Below are 6,533 nucleotides of genomic sequence, written 5' to 3'. Positions count from 1 at the left end.
TCCGCAGCAAGCGACACGAAGCTAGCGACACTTATTCATAGAAATATACATAGGAACCAGTAGTGTCGCGACGACACATTGTCTGCTGCCGCTTCATGTAGGGGGCTTCCAACTTGTACCTTTAAGGTAAGCTTCGTATTGCTAGCTGCCCAGGGTATTTCACAGAAATACATAGAAACCAGTAGTGTCGCGACGACACGTCGCGCGTCGTCTACAACCACACCTTTACAGTCCGGCGACTCAGCGGACAAACGTCCTTACTTCTTAACCTTGTAGTGTGGTAATTTTCAAATACGTATAATACTATCACGTCAAACTGGGAAATTTAGCCCGGCCGCACATTGTCCGAATTCTGATCAGAAACAGTTGAATTTCGCCGGGCCGCCACCCCGCACACTATCCGAAATATCCTTCCGGCGAGTTCGAGCTCACTCGGCTCAGTACAAAATGTAAGAGATAGCGCGGACGTTCAACTGTTTCTGATCAGAAATTTCGGACAGTGTGCGGCCGGGCTTCAACAGCATGATACTCACACTAGTCGTTTTTCGCGCAGAACGTTCCCAGAGGCGGCGCGCGCCACTCGCATCAGCATACCCTCATTCAGCGCGCTGGCTCCGTCGTCAGCTGTACATCACCAAGTGTTAAAATATTGCTACTATCAACCTTATCGTCGACGAGTGTTACGATTTGCCGTGCTATACTTTCATAGGCTACTGATCTTTAATATTACTACTTAATATTATTATGTCTTTAAAGAAAATCTAGTGTTGTCTGTAATTTATGATATACTAGCTATTTGACCGAGCTTTGCTCGGTATTCGATAAAACACTAATAAAATGACATTTTCTAAAAATGATTCCTAGCTAGATCGATTTATCGCCCTAAAACTCCCTATGCATATACTAAATTTCATGAAGATCGTCGTTGGAGATTCCGAGATTCCAATCATATTTATATATAGGGGTTTCGGGGGCGATGAATCGATATATATATATATATATATATATATATATATATATATATATATATATATATATATATATATATATATATATATATATATATATATATATATATATATATATATATATATATATATATAAGAATTGTTCGTTTAAAGATATAAGATTATATACAAGAATTACTCGTTTAAAGATAATATAAGATACAAGAAAAAATTAAGTAAATCAAAAGCTTACCCTGAAGTTTAGCGGGCGGGAATAGCTGAAAAATAAGACATCAAGTTAGAAAAGAAGTACTTTCAAGGATTTCGAAATATTGTACTGGCCGAGGTACCTCAAGGACTCAATGATGCAGTACATATCCATAAAAATTAAAGCCATATCTGAAAGATAATGTACGCGCTTCAGGCTCTCATGGCTTTTTTATTTATAACAGAAATCATTTAAAATGTTGAACAACAACAGTCAGTAAATTAAGGGAACGAAGCTTTTTAATATAAAGTCATCAAAGCTCAAATATAAACATCAACAAAAATCATATAGTACTTCAGTAGGCAATATCAGCTGTTGATGGGAGTAGGCGACGCAGGCCAGCAGCACGGCCGCTGTCATCATCAGTACGGGCCTCATGTTGTGTGGGTGAGATGGCTGTGATCACGAGCTACTCTACCGGAGTATGCCCTACATCCTCAGCAGTCCACTGTTTATACTGTTCAGAAAAATAATCTTAACGTGGTAGAATTTGATTTAAATTTAATTTCAAGCCCGTAATTGATTTTGACCATCATGTGACGAATGATGTTTATCGACTTTTAATTTATAGATAGGTACGTCTTAGCCTTTATAAGAGCTTCTTCATATAACGGATAACCTCTATAAGTGGGCCCCTAGACGATTAATTTTATTGTGCAATATCATTGAACAATTTATTTGACACTAAAATAATTGAGAGATCAATATCGTTGTCAATAGCGTTTAATATTAATCCTAGACGGACAATAATATTGCACAATACGTGATATTGCACAATAAAATTGATCATCAAGTGGCCTGCTAAAGCCTTTCTATCCATTGGTAATATTTTTTACAGCATTTTCCAATTAAAGCACTACTATAAAAATATTGTAGTGTTTTTATTTTATTTTATTCGGAAAACTTACAGCATACTACCAATAACATTAATTATTTAAATAATAATTTTGAATGCCAATTACAAGTTTCCACTTATGAATAATAATTTAAAGAAGCTAGATGTGAAACAGTAATTACAATAATACAATATACCTACCTATTTCTATAATTATTATAACAACACCAAAACTATTAGGTGTTGAAAATTTTAATTTAGTCATAAAGTAGAGAGTAATATTAAATAATATGCCACCGCAAATACAAACCCACTCTGTAATATGAAACTGAATTAAAAATTAAATAAAGATTTAATAAGAGCTGATAAAATTACCTATGATCCGATCCATGGTTAGTATTATTAATATTCTATAACATTTTCTATTTTGAAATATGGTTTAGTTAGAATATTTCGTATTTTCTTAGGCTTTAATGAAAATACATCCTCATGTTTTTTCATTAAAGCCTAAGAAAATACTTTTTTCACTTATGACGTGAGCGCCACTATCTTCGATCTTACTTACCACCCTCTCGAGTACGAATCAGTGGCAAAGTGAAAATGATGTAACACGTGACAGTTGAAAATACTAAAGTAATAATAATTGTAGATACACCTTCGTAGCGCATCTACAGCTTCGTAGTGTATCTACACTACGAAGCTGTAGATGCGCTACGAAGCTGTAGATGTGCTACAAAGCTGTAGATACGCTACGAAACTGTACATGTGCTACGTAGCTGTAGATGCGCTACGAAGGTGTAGATACACTACGAAGCTGCAGATGTGCTACGAAGCTGTAGATGTGCTACGAAGCTGTAGATGCGCTACGAAGCTGTAGATGTGCTACGAAGCTGTAGATGCGCTACGAAACTGTACATGTGCTACGTAGTTGTAGATGCGCTACGAAACTGTACATGTGCTACGTAGCTGTAGATGCGCTACGTAGCTGTAGATGTGCTACGAAGCTGTAGATGCGCTACGAAACTGTACATGTGCTACATAGCTGTAGATGCGCTACGAAGGTGTAGATGTGCTACGAAGCTGTAGATACACTACGAAGCTGTAGATGCGCTACGGAGCTGTAGATGTGCTACGAAGCTGTAGATGCGCTACGAAACTGTACATGTGCTACATAGCTGTAGATGCGCTACGAAGGTGTAGATGTACTACGAAGCTGTAGATACACTACGAAGCTGTAGATGCGCTACGAAGCTGTAGATGTGCTACGAAGCTGTAGATGCGCTACGAAACTGTACATGTGCTACGTAGCTGTAGATGCGCTACGAATCTGTAGATGCACTACGAAGCTGTAGATGTGCTACGAAGTTAAAATAGCTGTTTAAAAAAACAGCTAGCCCTATGACTGAACAACGCCATTAAATCACACAGCTATACGTCGTTTTGCCAACTTATTGACTGCAACGTTCAACACTACAGCTAGACGATGCTTAGCCAACTGGTTAAATGGCAAATTATTTACGGTGACTATTTGTTTAGTATGTAATTTGAGAGAATAGAAAAACTTTTTGTAATTTCTTGGAAGATTATAGAATTAGTTATAGAATTGCAATAAACACCTTATTGATGCATTTCATAATTCTCTTCGAATATTTGTTAAAATTTTTATTCACTCATATCACTCGTATGTGCCCCCAAAATTTCTGTCTCTTTGGTAAAAATTGTAACATATATTATACATATTTTCTACTTTCTTTCCGAAAAATAGTTTAAGCCTTGTGGCTATTTTTAGATATTTTTCGGAAAGAAACCGGCTTGTTGACGCTATATTGTTAACAAAACGCACCTAGCGCCACGGTGGTGAGCGCTGAACTAATTCAATAAGATGGCTTTTGAATCAGAGGTTATGTAAACTTTTTATGCGAGTTGAATTTTCAATTGAAAAGCTAGACGTGTTATTAAATGGCGTTGTTCAGTCAAAGGGCTAACTGTTTGAATGAACAGCTATTTTAACCAGTAGGCTACGACAGATGCACTACGGAGTTGTAAATACGAGACAAAGCTGTAGATGCGGTACGCCGCAAGTAAACTTATTACATCTTTATAATTATACAGGGTGTAAATGATAATACTTTGGGTGTAAAATTTGCTCTTACAGCGCTGCTACTTTCAGTGAACTCTATATAAGGAACACATACACACCCTTAAGTAGTAGTGATACTACTTAAGGGTGTGTATATATATATATAAGTGATTATATTTACTGTAGGTGTGATTGTAACTCCTCCTAAGCGGCTGAATCGATCCCATAGACATTCTGAAAAGATTTGTACCTAAATTAAGAAAATAATTTCGATGTTTTGTTTTTCGATGCGATCGAATGAGGTCGGCCGGCGTTAGTCGGAGGAATGTCGCAATTAACTAACAAACACTATTGGTGTTTGTTATTTAATTGAATTAGTTGAGTCGATCCGTCGTACCTGCGTCAATTACGCCAGTAAAAACTACTATAAATTCTGCCGTAAGCGGAAAGAGGAGCAACATGTTATTTTGTTAGTGGATAGATCGACGCCAGGGGAGTCCCACATACCCCAGCCGATAGCGGCAATCCGCCAAAGATGCGTTAAGCTATTCCCTTGTAAAAAAGGCCTCATCGTCTTCATACTAGTGGTTTGCGGGCGGAGCGATGGCGATGCATGGAACATTTAAGGAGTGAACACACTGAGACGGGCCGTGCCGGGGCTCAGCGTGCCGGGGCTCATCGCAAAAATTCGCCTCCATACAATTTGTATAGAAGCGGATGCGCGTATCGCACACTGTGTCAGGGCGCAGCGGATTTCTCCTTCCATACAAATTGTATGGAGGCGGATTTTTGTGATCAGCCCAGGCACGCTGAGCCCCAGCAGGGCCCGTCTCAGTGTGCTCACTCCTTTAGCGAACGCCGCGAATCCGTCGCGAAACCGCCGCGTGTTTGCCGCGTTCAAACCGTCTACGATCTAGTGACCGCCGTGCATCCGCTCCACCCGCAAACCACCTGCATCAGTGTGATAAAGCCCTTACACTAAGGCCCACTTGCGCCAGACTGGGTTAACACGCTTAACTCTGAGTTAAATTATACTTCGAATTTAAATTCACATCGTGTCTTGCACCACCAAGAGTTAGGAGTTAACCTCCAGTCAATTTTTTGAATTTTTAACCCACCGATGTCGGAGGGTTAAATCAGCTAACTCTGGGTTAGTAATATCAAAACTGAGATTTTTCGGTTATGACTTATGTACTTTGTTGTGTTCAGTAATAGGTACCGGTTTTATTTTGTGTTTAACCATGATAAGTGATCAGTGGTTGTTATCTGATGATGATGAAGAAATTATCGAATACATTAGTTCGGACTCGTATTACAGAAGGATTGTAGAACGGACCGATCTGTTTAGGGTCCCGTATTTACTCACAAAGAAACAAAGATTTCTATCGAAGATTTCGCCTACAAAAAGAAACTTCTCTTTTTATTAAATCAAATTGAAAATAATTGCAATATACAAATAAGCATAAAAAGTAATTCCCTACCAAAGTTTAATAATAATATCATTGGATTAGTGCGTCTTTAGTGAACCCCTTTATAAATAGGATAGGTAGACTAGATAAACATTGGACACAAGTGTTTCTTCTCAATTTTTATCATTTTCCGCTTAATTTCTTTGCATAAAATATCACAATTCACAACACAATGCGACATAGAACCAAAATCCACATGTCATTTCAAATCTGACATAAGGAGATAGCCTTATTTAAAGTACTGTGGAGCGAGAGAGAGCAGTACACTTAAATTATTCAGCATTCGCTCTATCATATTTGGCTGGATGTAAAAAGAATGAATGAACATGACATAAGCCCGGGTTAGTTGACTCTGGGATAAATTCTTTTGGTGTAATATGTAGTATGAGTTAAAAATTAAAAACGTTAACACTGAGTTATTAAGCCCCGGATTATTTATTTAACTCAAAGTTTTGGCGCAAGTGGGCCTAAGAGACATGCCACACGATGCGGGGCGGCGGCGCTGCGGCGCCTGACCGGTACCGCTCCGGTTTCCTACATAATATAAAAATGTACGGCATTGCAGACGGAGCCGTCCGGTGAGCTCCGGCGCTGCACCGCACGCGCACCGGAATCGGGACGAGGCGGGGACGCGGGGAGCTCGAGTCCGTCGCTGCTACAGTACTGCAAAACGTTGCAGTGCCACACTCACCGTGTGGCCGGTAGTCCGGCGAGATGGTCTCCGGTGCGGCGCCGCACCGCGTCGTGTCACGTGTGCCATGGCTGTAAGAGCGTTTTCGCACTACGTTCGATACGATTCCAATCCGAACCAGTCATACTCGTAATACGGCCTGGAGTACACGTATACTATTTTCATAAAAATAATAATGAAATTAATAAAAAACATATTTTTATATTATTCCACTAAATTAGGATTAATAATATTATGAGGTGT

General features: G+C 39.0%; 1 long non-coding RNA gene across 1 annotated transcript; it reads left to right on the top strand.

The window, feature by feature from the left end:
- Positions 1-543: 543 nt before the first annotated feature.
- Positions 544-1,620, top strand: LOC121733176. Its single transcript, XR_006036519.1, has 2 exons — positions 544-638; positions 1,507-1,620. It is a non-coding gene; the product is annotated as an uncharacterized LOC121733176 (long non-coding RNA).
- The last annotated feature ends 4,913 nt before the right edge of the window (positions 1,621-6,533 follow it).

This window comes from Aricia agestis, chromosome 13 (assembly GCF_905147365.1).
Source record: "Aricia agestis chromosome 13, ilAriAges1.1, whole genome shotgun sequence".
Lineage (NCBI taxonomy): Eukaryota > Metazoa > Arthropoda > Insecta > Lepidoptera > Lycaenidae > Aricia > Aricia agestis.
This window is presented reverse-complemented; position numbering and strand designations above follow the sequence as displayed.